This window comes from Helianthus annuus, chromosome 1 (genome assembly GCF_002127325.2).
Source record: "Helianthus annuus cultivar XRQ/B chromosome 1, HanXRQr2.0-SUNRISE, whole genome shotgun sequence".
Lineage (NCBI taxonomy): Eukaryota > Viridiplantae > Streptophyta > Magnoliopsida > Asterales > Asteraceae > Helianthus > Helianthus annuus.
Window position 1 is genome coordinate 143058590 of NC_035433.2, and position 15378 is coordinate 143073967.

A 15378-nucleotide genomic window follows, 5' to 3' on the forward strand; every position below is an offset into this window, starting at 1 on the left:
TTATGTTTTCATATCATACACGTTTTGTCCTTTAGGCCTAACCCAGTTAGTTTTTTCAGTTAAATTTGGTCATGTGCTTTGCACACGAGGGCATTTTTGTCAATTCAAAAGTAAGTTCAACGGTAGATTTACAGCTCAAAGCTTCCGCAACCTTTGAATTAACAAAAATGCCCTCATGTGCAAAGCACATGACCAAATTTAACTGAAAAAACTAATTGGGTTAGGCCTAAAGGACAAAACGTGTATGATATGAAAACATAAAAGACAAAACTTGTCAGTTTTAAACATAAAGGACAGCGCCTGAAAATGGGTATAAAGATAAAGAACAATCTTTGAAATTCACTCAAAAAAATATTATATTATGCCATATGGTAAAAGGTTGTGTTTTTAAATCATAATGAAAATGCCAACTGGTTAAGAAAAAAAAAGTAAACTTATAAACTAAGTAAAAGTAATCATGTGAAAATCTGTGTTTTTATATAAGTTTAAATGTAGGGGTAATTTTGTAGAATAGTAACCAAGTTTTAAAAGTGTTCCAATTAGGTCATTCAAGTTTTAAAAGTGTTCCAATCAGGTCACTCAACATTCATTTTTCATTAAAATTAAGGGTCTTTTCATCCATTTCATAAGTAACCATGGTGATGTGGATTTTTGTTTCTTTTTTCCCTTTTATTTGATGCTAACTTTTAGTGATGACGTGAAATGTAACTCATTTTTTTAATTTTTAATGTAATTAAAGTGTTTTTATTTTTAATAAATATAATTTCATATATTAGAATAATCCGATCCCAACATCTTATTCTTCATTTTTTTCTTGACACATAGAAAAAAGGACATGACTGGATTTGAATGTTAAGTTATTTAGTTGGGACAAAAACGATACGAGTGACCTAATTAGAACACTTTTGAAACTTGGTTACTATTCTGTGACATATTCTCTTAAATTTATGTTTCAATTACATTTACGCCCTGAACTTTTAAAAACTTTATGAAATGTCATCTTAACCCCTTGCAGTTCTAAGTGCTTATTTGTATGTACATACGTATGGGTATAAATTCAAGTTATTTACGTTTGACGTAAATTTTGTCCGGTCAAATATAATATATTTTTCCACGCATATTTTTATGTACGTTTTTAGTTCGTTTACGTTTTAACATATAAGCTCTTTGGAAACAAGTTGGGTCAATATAATACGTTTACATTAGACGATATAGTTACTTTATGTTTCGCCGTCGCCGCAATCGGGTCAAATATAAAACATTTTTGTTATTATTTTTATGTACATTTTTAGTTGGTTTACGTTTTGACGTAAAATTTGTTCGTAAACGAGTTGAGTCAAATACAGTACGTTTTCATTAGACAGTATAAATTTGTGTTACTTTACGTTTTGACGTCGTTGTAACGTTCCGAACAAATTTACTAGTTTATATAAGTTTAGATCTATGTTTCAATGTAACAAAGTAATAATCTAAAAAAGTTTGTTATACAAGTTTGGTTATGTTTCAATGTGAAGGCTGATGCGTAGATTTGAAGGCCTTTTGTGACTATTAGGGGGTGGGGGGTCACTAGTGATAGAATTCCATTACTCACAAGCACTCAATCAAGTTCCACCATGTTATCAACAATTTTTCCATCACTCACAACCTTTTTTAGTGGCATTGCCTATCACTCACAACACCCAAAAATAAACCCCCATGTTCCCTCACAACACCCATTTTCCACGGCGTGATAAAATCCACGCGTGGAATATTGCACGCGTTATAAACTTGAGTGGCGGTGGTGTTCTAAGATCTACCACGCGTGATAAATGGCTATCACGGAAAAATAACGTACCACCCCCACCGCCCTTAAAAATTGACCATTAAGAAAATTATATATAAAAACAAAAGTAATTAGTACGATGATTAATGTTTTAAATAGGGTTATTCACAAGTTGAATCGAGCTGAGCTAATGCTAGTTGGGACCCATCTCGAAGTCTAATCAAGTTAGCTCGGCTCGACTTTTAAATCGAGCTAAAATTAAAAACACAATCTTAGGCGGGGTGCTTTGTCTCAGGTTCAAATACTAACTAAACTTGTTTATCCTTTTCAATTCAGGTTCAAGTAGTATCAAGTTAGACCATTTACTTATATAAAGTATTAGAAATTATTTACCCTCAGTACCGGCCCTATTTCAATGTAAGCTTATATAAAGTATTAGAAATCAATTAATTCAGATTATACGCAACTATAATTTGGATGTCATTTATATTAATTTGGTGTAAAGTTATTACTATATTAGTTAAAATTCAATATTAGATTTATATATAATTAAATGCAAAGTAATGCATTTAGGTAACATTTGGTTTTGAACTAATAAAATGCATTTGTTGTCGTTAAGAAAAAGAAACATTATTGGTAAAGTACTTTATTAAGCCTGAAATGTAATTTAACCAATATATTAATGTGTACCATACGTCCATACAACCTACACCTCATATTTATAGATAATTTCTAAGAAGAATAATATAAAAAAAATATCTCATTTTGTGACAGAACCGGTATTTTTTTTTTTTTAATTACTATTCCTCAAACATGTGTTATGGTCCATTTTCGTATATTACACGTTTGAAAACAAGTATCTAATTTCAGAGGACATTAAAAATGTTTTTTCATGTCACTTGAGTTTCTCCCTATCTCATTCATGTATCTATATTTTTAAATTCAAACACACATTTTCTATTTTACTATATCTAGATCAAACACATGTGATCTATCTATTAGCATCCCACCTAGTATTGCAAGTGTTACATTGTTTTAACCAGGAATAAGACCCGCACGCATTGCGGTGCGGGTACATCGTAAATATTGAATGGATTAGTCTAAATGTTATGTAATGCATTAATTATGAAAACGCACTGATGAAACAATGGTTAACCGGGCAGGGTTAACTCACTGGTCTCGTCAAGAAGAGTTAATCCCTTCCTCTCGAGGATCGCTGGCTGGATCACCGGTGGTTGATCTCCTGCACAAGGAAACAAACCGTGACTCGTAACAAGGAGGATGGGGTGGGGGGTGCTCCTTGTTACCACTCTCCGGCGTGAGAATCAGTAGTTTGCTTGAGAAGCAAAGTAAGATAGTAGTAGTAGTGAGAGAGTTGTGAAGAGATACCTCAAACCTGGTTTGGGGTTGGTATTTATAGCCGAGGAGTGAAGGAGGAGGTGGAAGGATAGACTGACGGCATGCTGCACCTTTGCAGGTGTGTCAGACATGTCGGCTGGGGAGACGACGCCACGTCAGTCTGTCGCTTACGTAGACCTGACAGGTGACTGCCATTGGTTCCACTTGCACTGTGGTGTCAGTCCCACTTGTTGAGCGTATAGGATGCGATGCTAGCCGCATCGCTGCCTGCGGTAACATCTGATGTTATCGCGTCTCTTGCTTGTGATCAAGAAATACGCGAGATGCGGTGTTGGCCGCATCATCGCCCGTGGTGACTGTTGTTGTTATCCAGCTTCCTTGTATTGATAGAAGTGTTCACTGGACGCGGTGCGAGGCCGCATCGCTGTGAATACTTCCGTTTTCATACATCAGATGTGATGCTATGTCGCATCACTCTACCGTTCTCATGTTCCATGTAAGTCCTCCTTCATCACTAGATAGATTGGATTCAACCCTTGTGTCCACGCGTTCTTGCATGGGCACAAGTAGGTTGTTAGCTGGTGGGGGTTTTGATAAGGGTAATGGTCACTCGCGGTCGATGCTGACGCGAGATCTAGGACCATACCCCTTCAAGTCCCCCCAGTCTAGTGTTGCTGCCACATACAAGTTGTATGTGGGAGGAGTACTGGACTATGGTGTTTAGAAGGTAGTTTGGAGTCCGGAGAAGATCCTAGACCATGTGGATGGTCTTTTCTGTTTGTAAATCAAGCTGGAGGTCTGGAAGGGTCATTTGACGCCTCTTCCGTACCGGTGAAAATGTTTCGTCTGATGCGAAATTCTCAGCCTTTGGCTGGTTGCCACCTGTTGGTGTGCCGAACCAACTGTAGGAATTAGTTGGAGGAAGTGTACAAACTTCGAACCAATCTTTGAAGTGGTGAATGAAGAAGAGAGCATGTTGTTCCCATGATTGGATATCTAATGATGATTCCTTTCGTGGGGTGTTCATGTTCTTCCGATTAGCTCTCAAGTAACCGCACGTCCTTTGCGGTTACCTCGTTGCTTGACATTGTTGGCCACGGTTGTGGGAACAACGTTGGGCACTTGCGTCATTGTTGGTCATGTTTGGTCGAACAATGTGATTCTGGATAACGGTCAAATAAACATGATCATAGGCATGGTAATGCCTATCATTGTTTATTCTATCCAACGTACAAGTAGGGTAACAAAGTCATAAGCAGACTTGTTACCGCTTGTTCGATCGCTTGTTGTTCGACAAGGGCTCGTATGATCATTGGGGATCTTGTCCGCATCTCTTCCTTAGGCACCTTCCTTCACACTCCAATACCGAGGAGTTTTTCCTTGAAGTAGTTTCGTTCCTCGATGTGGAGTTAGTTGTGGCTCTTCCGTAACAACCATTTGCGGAAGCTATGGTTATGTCCGCAGCGACTCATGAGTGTCTGCGGTTTTGCATTCCCATATTCGCTCGAAACGGGTGTGTTGTTCGGATGTGGCTCTTGAAGGTTCAGGAGTCAGGGTTGCTAATGTGCGCGCGCGTATATTCTCTTCCTTCTTCTTGTTAAAGAAGGGGTTCATGCACCCTCTGTGGTTGTGAACCGGACAGGAGGGATTTGAAGCTTGAAGAGAATGAAGGAAATGCGGTTTACCTGTATCTGAGATGCGGTTCAGTCCAAAGAACAACGCTGGTTCTGAGTATCTGACACACCTGAACGGGCTCGTGTGTGTCATTTCCGCATATTCCACGTGTGCTCGTGGGTAGTGCGGACAGGTATTATACCCCCTTATAGTGTGGAGATAGATATTTTTGCCTATTTTTAGGGGTATGTAAAAAAAACGACATGCGGTATGGGTTATGGTGCGGTATACCAGAGAAACCGCATGCCGCTTGTAATTGGATAAGGTAGTCGCTTTTTGTTGCATACGTGGCTGATCTCACGTGTGAGTTGGTGGAAGTTGGTGAGATCTTTCTGGCATGTGCTGAAATGAAAGGACGTTTGCACTGCCCGAGGCATTAAATGCACTGTAGCTGAGAGTGTAAACGTCTCTTATGTCAGGCGCGTGGGCGGCCACGCGCGCGTGATAACCGTCAGCGAAAACGGCGCTTGACACGTGGTGTCGCGCAATTCGTTCTTTTTGAACGTGATGATTCGTTTTCTCCCTCCGCACTAATTGCGATGGGTATATAAGGGGAAACCGTTCGTGGTTTCCCCTCACTTGTTCGAAATTTCAAAAATTTGCCGGTGAGAGAAACCTTTCCTTTGTCTTCTCCGACGATATTTGTTGAAAGTTCCGGTGAGGTTGTTAGTGTACATCTTTTATATTCTTGATGGCTGAACCGTCAAATCCACACAATGTGGAGGGTGAAAACCCTGAACAACCGGTAGTGGATACTGATGAGGATGACGAGGACGACGTGGATGTTGCCGGTGGTGGCTTACCGGTGTTGAAGTGGTCGAAGGGTGGTTTCAAAACCCTGATGACCACCGTTCAGATGGCCGACGAGTGGGATGCTACTTACCCACAAGAGGGGGATATCGGTGCCAATGCTCCGGCCTGTTATATTACTTTGTGGGCTGATTTTTTCAACGACGACAACCTTAGGTTGTCGGTGACAGTGTTCGTTGCGGAGGTGTTGGAGTACTATCATCTCCATATCTCCCAACTTAGTCCCTTTGGAATGTTCCGAATCAGGAACTTTGAATATACTTTCCGTGCCCATGGCTTGCCCATTACTGTTGAAAATTTCCGGCGATTCTACCAGTTGACGGTGAACACTGGTTTTTTCTCTTTTACTCAACGGCATGTGAGCTTGAAGTTGATGACGCCTCCTAAGGGTGTGACCAGCTGGAAGAAGAAATTCTTCTATGTTAAAGCCTGTGCGGTCTATGCCAGCATGTCTTTCAGGAATGTCAACGTTGGAGTTTCTGATGAAGATATTCCCGTTGCCACCGCAAAGACTGTGGATTGGTTCTCTAGGTTGCGGCCTATTGAACTCAAGAAGTTGGATAATAATCAGTTGTGGGTGTTGCGGATGATGCTCACTAGTCCGGATAGGAAGGCAAGGCCCGTTTTGCGGGAAAAGAGTGGTGGTAAGTTTGTTACTCTTTGTTGTTTTACTTACTTCCTAGTCCTTGTAGTAACATGCATGCATGTGTTGCATCAGTGGATGCGGTTGGCTTGTGGAGAATGTTCGAGCCCGATTTCGAGGGCCGGGTTGAGCTTATTGCGGTTGAGTTGAAGGAAGGCTTCAACCTAGAAATTGTTAGCAACTTCCGCGTACCGACGCGCGCAATGTTCAGTGCCCCTGTGCCGGGAGACGCAAGAGGTATTTCGTAAGTTGCATCTGTTTTTCCAGTTTATCCGTTTTAACTGGTTTTTCTTGACTGTTTAAATGCAGCTATCCTTGCGGATCTGGGGAAGTTTGAGAAGCGCATCCCCAAAAAGCATGCGGAGAAGAAACCGGTGAAGAAAACCACGCAGGGTCGTGGCAAGGGGAGGGCTGAAGGCTCAGTTGCCCCTTCTTCAGTGTCTGAAGCCGCAGGTACCTATCGATCTTGTTATCGCGGATATACCGATTACGTGGTAGTATCTGACACCCTTGAGGGTTTGGGTGTTATAGATAGTGGCGCGGCTGCGGGTGGAACTGCTACGGGTCCCCCCGTTGTTGGTGAGAAAAGAGGAACAGAGCAGAAGCCTGCTGGTGGTGGTGAACCAAAGCGTCGGAGACTGCTGTTCAAAAGGGCTGCTCCAGCGCAAAAGAAACCTGCGGTTGTTGCCGGTAAGTATCTTTTTCCATTGTTTTGTATGTACAATGTGTTGGAGTAACAATTGTTGCTCTTTGTTTTGCAGAATCTCAAGGTGCAGGTTTTTCTTTTTTTGACTTCCCTTCATCTCCCTTGCATACCGCTGCTGCAGGTGCGGGGGTGCCGAAGGAGCTAGTTGTGCCCAAGGAGCCTGCGGCTCCTTTTGTTGGGCCGGTTCGTGATCCCACCGTGGAGAAGACGGTGGAAAAGACTGCTGCCCAGATTTACGATACTGTAGATTCCTCTGACAATCTGATCTCTCCTAATGAGGGTGATGGATTGGACTTGAGGTTTTCAGATGCTGGTAAGCAGAAGTCTGATGCTGAGGTGCGGCAGCATGATGCTGAGCCGCAGAAGTCTTCTGCTGGTGAGAAGGGTACCGGTTCGTCTGCCGGTGGTGCGGGTTATGATGGGCCTCCAATTCAGCCTGGGGAGTCTGAATTGGAGTATTATTACCGCACCTATACCCAGGGTCGAAGTACTGTTTATCACCGACCCCCCTGGACTGTTATGCAGGGGGATGATATTTCCAACGACCCCTCTGCGTGCAAGGAGATTCTGGGTGGTCTGGGCACCCCATTTGAAGTTGAACGTGCGCGTGCCGCACCTCGTGAGCTGCGCATCAATCAACTTTCCACCATGCTAGTAGGAAGTTCCATAGTGGCTAACGCCATTTTGGAAGACTACAAGGTGTTAGGCCGCAGAGAGGAGGAAGCTGCTCGCATGCGGGCCGAAGCGGAAGAGCTGGTCAAGGCTGCTCGTGCGGGTGCGGAGCAGCTTGAGAAGGATAGAGCTGCGTTTGAGAAGCAGAAACAGACCTCGGAGTGGGCTGCCACTGCTCAGCTGAAACAAGTTCGTACTCTTGCCAAACTCCTTTCTGATGAACGCAAGAGTTGGAACGAAAAGTTGTCCAATGAGCGCAAGAAGTGGAATGAATCTTGGGCTAAGCAGAATGACAATCTGTTTCGTGCTCGTCAGGAGTTGACGAATGCCAAGGCAGCGAACGTTGCCTTGGGCAAAGAGAAAGCTGCAGCTGAGGCGATTGCAGTTAAAGCGCAGCAGGCAGAGACCGAGGCCGTAAAGGCGCTTGTAGAGGCCAAGGAAGCGGGGGCGCGTGCTGCGAAGGCCCTTGAGGAGGCCAGAGAGAGGGAGAGCCACTCTTCTAAGGCTCTTGGCGAGGCGAATGCTGAGCGCACCTGTTTGGATAAAGTTGTTGCCAGCCTTCAGGTATGATTCGTTACCTCTATTGTATATTTTTCTGCCTTTTTAGAATGTTTACTGATGTTTGAGTAAACTGTTTTTTGCTCGTTGAAAGGCTGAGGTTCAGACCCGGGAGGTCGCGGTCACTGACCTCACAACCCGCATGACTGCAGCGGAAGAGCGGGTCAATGTTGCCGTTGAGGCCAGAGATGCTCTGACCTCTTCGTTTAACCAACTGGAGGCTGACCGTGAATGGATGCGGAGGCATGGTATCGCGCATGTAAGTATGTTGTGATGTCTGTGCCAAAAGTTGACCATATGCTGACTTTATTATCCTTGTGTTGCAGATTGTTCAGGCCATTATGGATGCTCCTGAAACCGCAGCTGGTTTGGACTTGGTCAAGCAGCGTGCTCGTGACGCTGGTTTTAAGGCTGGTTATAGCCGCTGCATTGGTCATATGAATATTATGTCCAAGGGCGGTTATACTGAAGAGCGGTCTGGGTTCCATGGTGTGGATACCGAGTCGCTTCTTGACGCGGCCGTAGCCTCCTTTTACGATACGTCCCTTTCGTGCGTGGAGGAATTGGACAACTGTTTAGAGGTTGCGGATTATGTAGATCGGCTGCGGATGCTCTACGCCGATGCGGAAGAGGAAGATCCCACTGGTGGTGCTGGAACCAGTGGTACAAAATAGGGTTTAGGTTGGCTAGTGTGCCCCCTTTTTGTCTTCCTTTTGTATATGATAGGAACTTTATGTAAATCCATTAAGCATCGCGTGGGTGCTTGAATTTTTTGAATATAAAGTTTTTTGTTCAATTTGTACAAGTGTTTTTAATTCTTGCATGTTTGAACGTATGTATGCGAATCTCTACCCATTGTGAGTGGGGTCGAGTGTACTCCATACTGTTGCGGTATGAGTACGCGTCAATTCCGTTATTTACCCCGTTAGGGTTTTAGAATTGTGTAAGCTTTGTAAAAACTTATATATCCGGAACTCTACCCATTTGTGAATGGGGTCAAGTATACTCCATACCTTTGTCGTATGAGTACGCGTCAATTCCATTGTTTGCCTTTTTGGGCTCAGGAATTGTGTTAATGTTAACAAAAACTTGTCTATCCGGCCGGATAAATATGCAAGTCTTTTTGCCTTTTGCTGGCCTATTACAATATTTGTGTGTGGTTACCACTTTGTACGGGTATCGCGAATGAAGATTTTGCCAATCTGTTTTTGGGATACCGCAAAGTGGAACACGCATTTGTAATAGTAGTAACAAACAATAATGTATAAAATTGCTTATTTATTTATTTGTCAATGGCCTGCGGCCCGATATGTTACATAGAAAATGTAGGAACATGGCTTACATATAACAGCGTCGAAGCTGTTGTGCGTTCCATGTTCGTGCGATAGGTTCACCTTCTAATGTTTGTAATTTGTATGCGCCTTTCCCTAAGACCTCTTTGATGAGGTAGGGTCCTTCCCACTTGGGGGCAAGTTTGCCTGGGCGCTCAGCATTAGATGCTTCGTTGTCGCGTAGGACGTAGTCTCCTGGATTGAAAGTACAAACGCGGACGCGCGCGTTGTAGTACTTTTCAAGTTTGGACTTATATTTGGCCTCGTTGATGGCAACATTTTCGCGCCTTTCTTCCAAGAGGTCCAAATCAATCCTGCGTTCCGTGATGTTGTCTAGTTTTTCAATAGCCAACATTCTAGGAGAGGGGAGACCTACTTCCGCGGGGATCACCGCTTCTGAACCGTAGACTAGGCTGAAGTGTGTTTCCCCATTGCTAGTTTTTGGGCTTGTACGGTGAGCCCATAAGATACTTGGGAGTTCATCGACCCAGCCACGCCTAGCCGTTCCCAACCGTGCCTTGATGCCTTCGACTATACTTTTATTGATACTCTCGACTTGGCCATTCCATTGCGGGTGTGCTACTGATGAGAATATGTGCTCAATATGTAGTTCTTCTAGCCATTTTTGGAATTCGTCGGCAGCGAAGTTGGTGCCGTTATCGGTAACAATGCACATTGGTAAACCGAAACGGCAGATAATATGTTCCCAAATGAATTTTCTTGTTATCATAGCAGTGGTTGAGGCGAGCGGTTTTGCTTCTACCCATTTTGTGAAGTAATCAACCGCTACTATGATAAATTTGACCGCACCCGGAGCGTCAGGGAAAGGTCCCACAACGTCAATTGTCCATCTCTGAAAGGGCCATGCGGTTGTGACGGGGATTAAGTTGTTCTTTGGCCGCAAAGTTTTTGGAGCATGACGTTGACAGTCGATGCATTTGCGCAACTCTTTGACGGCGTCCAGATGCATGCCGGGCCAGTAATACCCGGCATTCATGATTTTGGCCACTACCATGCGTGGTCCAGCATGTATGCCACATATGCCCTCGTGTATCTCTCGGATGAGGTATGTGGCGTCCTGGGGGTTGACGTATCGTAGGAGTGGCCCTAGGTATGATTTTCGGTATAAGATACCGTCTCCCATTTGATAGTGGCACGCTTTGTGTTGTAACTTGCGTGCCTCTGATTTGCTTTCGGGAGTCACACCTGATTGCAGATATGCGATAATAGGTGTCATCCATGATGTTGTACCGTATTGAATGACGTTGACTTGGCGCAGGGGTACCAAAGGATTTTGCAGAATTTCGATGCGTATCTCCTTGGCCAAGTGCTGGAAGCTGGTGGATGCGAGTTTTGATAGTGCATCCGCGGACTTGTTTTCACTTCGATTAATATGTCGGATATTGAACGAGCGAATTTGGATGTTAGTTGCAGGGCTTGCTCGAGCTAGAGGATCATGATGTCCCCTTTTGCGGCATAGTCGCCGCGTATTTGTTCTGCAACCAACAAAGAGTCGACGTGTGCTTCCAGGTGTTGCACGCCGAGTTTGACTGCTAAACGTAGTCCCGCTAACAGGGCCTCATATTCTGCCTCGTTGTTTGTGCTTTTGAAATCGAGGCGGATTGCATACGTAAGCTCTTGGCCGTCAGGGCTGACGAGTCGCAGACCTGCGCCCGCACCTTCCTCGTTGGAGGCACCATCGGTAAATAGTGCCCATGTTTCTGAGGAAGATGGTGGTGGTGCAGGATTTTGTGCTTCTTCGCATTCTTGGATGCGATTCACCGGTACTTCGGCGGCGAAATCAGCTAAGACTTGGCCTTTAATTGCGGGGCACGGTTTGTAGTGTAGCGTGTGTGCGCCCAGCTCGATTGCCCATTTGGCTAATCTCCCAGAGATGTCCGGTTTGGATAGGATCGGGCCGATCCTGTAATTGGTTAGCACTGTGATGACGTGATTTGCGAAGTAGCGTCGCAACCGTCTTGAAGCGTGCACCAATGCTAGCACCAACTTCTCCATTATTGAGTACCTTGTCTCTGGGTCGTTGAGCATCTTGCTGATGTAATAGATGGGTGTTTGAACCCCCTCCCGTTCCACTATCAATACCGCACCCACCGCGTTGTCCGCGGCGGATAGGTATAATATGAGTGGCTCATCCTTGCGTGGTGCGGTTAAAGTTGGGAGTTGTATCAAACACTCCTTCATTTCCCGGAAAGCGTTTTCAGCCTCTGCGGTCCACTGGAATTGTTCTTTCTTTAAACAGTTCCGCAGGGTCTTGATGAAAGGATAAGACTTAGCTGCATGGTTGGCTAAGAATCTGTTGAGTGATGCTAGCCGTTCTTTCTTTAAACAGTTCCGCAGGGTCTTGATGAAAGGATAAGACTTAGCTGCATGGTTGGCTAAGAATCTGTTGAGTGATGCTAGCCTGGCGGCTAGTCGTTGCATCTCTTTCATCGATGAAGGCGATGGCATGCGCTCGATCGCCTGAACTTTCTCCGGGTTCACCTTGAATCCATCTTTAGTCACGATGAACCCAAGGAATTTGCCTTCTTCCATTCCAAACGAGCATTTCCCTGGATTGAGCTTTATGTTAACGCTTCGCAGAGTCTGGAATGTTCTTTCAATGTCTGTGAGCATGGTATCTTCCTCCATGCTCATGACGACTAGGTCGTCCATGTAGATTTCGACACTTTTGCTTATTTGGCCGCGGAAAGTGTCGTTCATCAGCTTTTGATAAGTTGCGCCCGCGTTGCGCAACCCAAACGGCATTTTTGTATAACAGTAATTCCCGGTGGGAGTGCGGAATGCCGTTTTGTCTTCATTCTTGACTGCCATTTGTACCTAATGGTACCATTTGTAGCAATCGAGGAAGCACTTCCATCTGAATGGTGCGAGATTATCGACTTTTTCGTCGATTTCTGGAAGCGTGTAACAATCCTTAGGGCAGGCTTTGTTAAGGTCTTTGTAATCGACGCACATGCGCCAGCCCCCGGACGGTTTTTCTACCATGACTGGGTTGGATAACCAAGTCTGGTATTTAACTTCCCGCAGGATGCCTGCGGAGAGCAGTTCTTCGACCTGCTCTTGCATCGCCTGATTTTTAGCGGACCCAAGGTGGCGTTGGCCTTGGATCACCGTCTTGATACCTGGTAAGGTATTCAAGTGATGTTGCGCTATATCACGTGGGACCCCGGTCATGTCCGCGGGTGTCCACGCGAAGATGTCTTGGTTCCTGAAGAGAAGCTGCTTCAGGTGCGCTTTGGTAGTCGGGGACAAGGCGTGGCCCAATGTAACATTTTGTTCTGGGTATCTCGCGTTGAGAACCCATTTTTCTGGTTGGTCGTTGGGAGTGGGCCTTGCGACCTTGGTCGGACGTACTTCGTCTGACATCATGACGTCCCTGCGGGCATAGATTATCGCGACCCCTGATTCGGTTGGGAAACCGACCGCAGAGTGGGGGACGGATGTAATCATATTGAAATCACCTTGGGATTCTCTCCCAAAGAGTACGTCATATCTGGATGTGTGAGGTAAAACCATGAAGTTTACCTCTTCTGTTCTTGTGTGCCTTCCGCTGGTAAGGCGCGCAGGAAAAGTGATCTGGCCCAAGGGAAAGACAGTTTCCCCTGCGAACCCGACCAATGGGTAATCTACTGCTTGCAACCGATCTTTGTCCTCCTGGTCGAACTGGTTGAAGCATTGTTCGTAGATTATATCAGAAGTACTGCCCGGGTCGATGAATAGACGCTCGGTGCAGTAATGTGCCAGTTGGCCTGAAATAACGACGGCGCGCCTATCGCGCGGTCCGCCTCGGACTTTTGGAAAGACGACTTGCTCGTCTTTCCAGTCATTGTCCGGCCTTCTCGCCGCTTTGCGCGGCCTACCTTTGCCTCCGTTGATCATGTGAGTGGAAGCCACGTACATGGTTCTCTTTCCGGAGGAGGTACCTTCGCCATGAGGGGTGATGTGCTTGGTGGGTTTTTGCCCACCTGGCAAAAGGTGTTGCAGTTTCCCCTCCTTAAAGGCCCGCTCAATCTCCAGCCGGAGACTGATGCAGTTGTTGGTGGTGTGGCCCGAGTCCTTGTGATACTCACAGTAGAGTGTGAGGTCCTGATTTTTCTTGGACTTCATTGGTTGGGCCGGTCGCAAGAATTGCGGGTCTGTAAGAAGGACCTCGCTTGGCGACATGGTGATCTCGGTCCAGTTGCGGTCCTGAGAATCTTTCTTTGGTGCCCGGTTGTCCCGTTGAGGACTGCGTTTCCTCGGGTCAAACGGGTTGGTCCGCGGGACATATGGTTTGGAAATATCGCTATTCCCTACATCCCGGTTGCGTTTATTGTTACGCTTGGACCCTTGGTTGGAAGTTTCGGCTTGGTGCTCTGCCTTTGCCATATGCGGCTCGAGGGACCGCTGTGTCTGGGCATATGTCTTGACTGTGGCCATGACATCTTCCCATTTTTTAGTCAAGCCTTCTTTGCCGGAGATGGTCATAACCATCTGCTTATCCTTCACGGCTTTGATGAAATGGTTCCGTGCCATTTGATCTGCCACGTCGCCTATTTCTAGGCACTCTTTATTGTATCGGACAAAGAATGCTTCTAGGGATTCGTTGTCTCTGCGCCAGATATTCATGACGTCCAACGAGTCACGCGCGTGACGTCGTTGCTGGCTGAAATGAGCGAGGAAGTTTGCATGAAAGTCCTCGAATGAGGCCAGTGATGCCACTGGCAAAGAATCGAACCAAGCCCTGGCCAGACCCGTAAGGGTCTGGGGGAAAAAATTACACCAAGTGGGTTCGTCCCACTGGCCATTGCACCCTGCGCCTATGAAAATGTTCATGTGGTCGTCCGGGTCGGATGAACCACTGTATTTCCCAACGTTGAATGGGAATTTTGTTGTGGTGACATGGGCGTGGGCTATTCGCGGGGCGAATTTGGAGTTTTCGGCCGCAGCCTTTAGTCTATAGGGCTAGTTCTCAGGGCGTTTTGCAGCCCTGAGGTATGTACTGCGGGGGTGAGTGGGAGGAACATAGTTGCGTCCTCCCGGTCTGCTGCAGGTGTCATGTGAATCCCCACAATATGTACGGTCGTCCGGGTCGGTACGACCATACCCTTCGGTGTATGGCTGTGGGCCCAACCGGCTCTGAATTCCAGAGCCATGTCGGGATGCAGACCGTTGTCTGTCCTCAACGTAAGGACCTAGGCGAGTATGCACTGGTCCCCTGGTGTGGGACCCGTATGTGGAATCATCCTCGTTGATCGTGTGGACCGAACAGTAAGATGATCCGCGGTCTTCACGTCGGCTTCTCGAAGCCGGACGTGAATGTGCCCTGCCTGCGTATTGTAAAATACGATCGGCAGGGGTGTGCGGTGCTGGGGTCGGCGCAGCTTGTATTTGCGCTTCCGCACAAGCGCGGTTGTATGTTGCGGCCAGTAGGGTGGCCTGTTGGTCATACCAGTCGTGGGGGTCCATGTTCGGGGGGGATCACAGATGCGTATTGTGATAAGTCATGTCCGAACGTTAGGGATGGACCCCGTTGCGTTGATGTGCCGACGTGTCCGGGTTGCGATGTTGAGGGATTGACCCCTACCGGATTTAGATTTGTGGGATTTTGGTTATCCTCAGTATTGTTTTGGTGATCAGTCATGATTTTGAGAGAGGAAAAAGGATGATCGAAAAAGTGCTAAGAGTAGCGGTGGGCGCCAATGATGAAACAATGGTTAACCGGGCAGGGTTAACTCACTGGTCTCGTCAAGAAGGGTTAATCCTTTCCTCTCGAGGATCGCTGGCTGGATCACCGGTGGTTGATCTCCTGCACAAGGAAACAAACCGTGACTCGTAACAAGGAGGATGGGGTGGGGGGTGC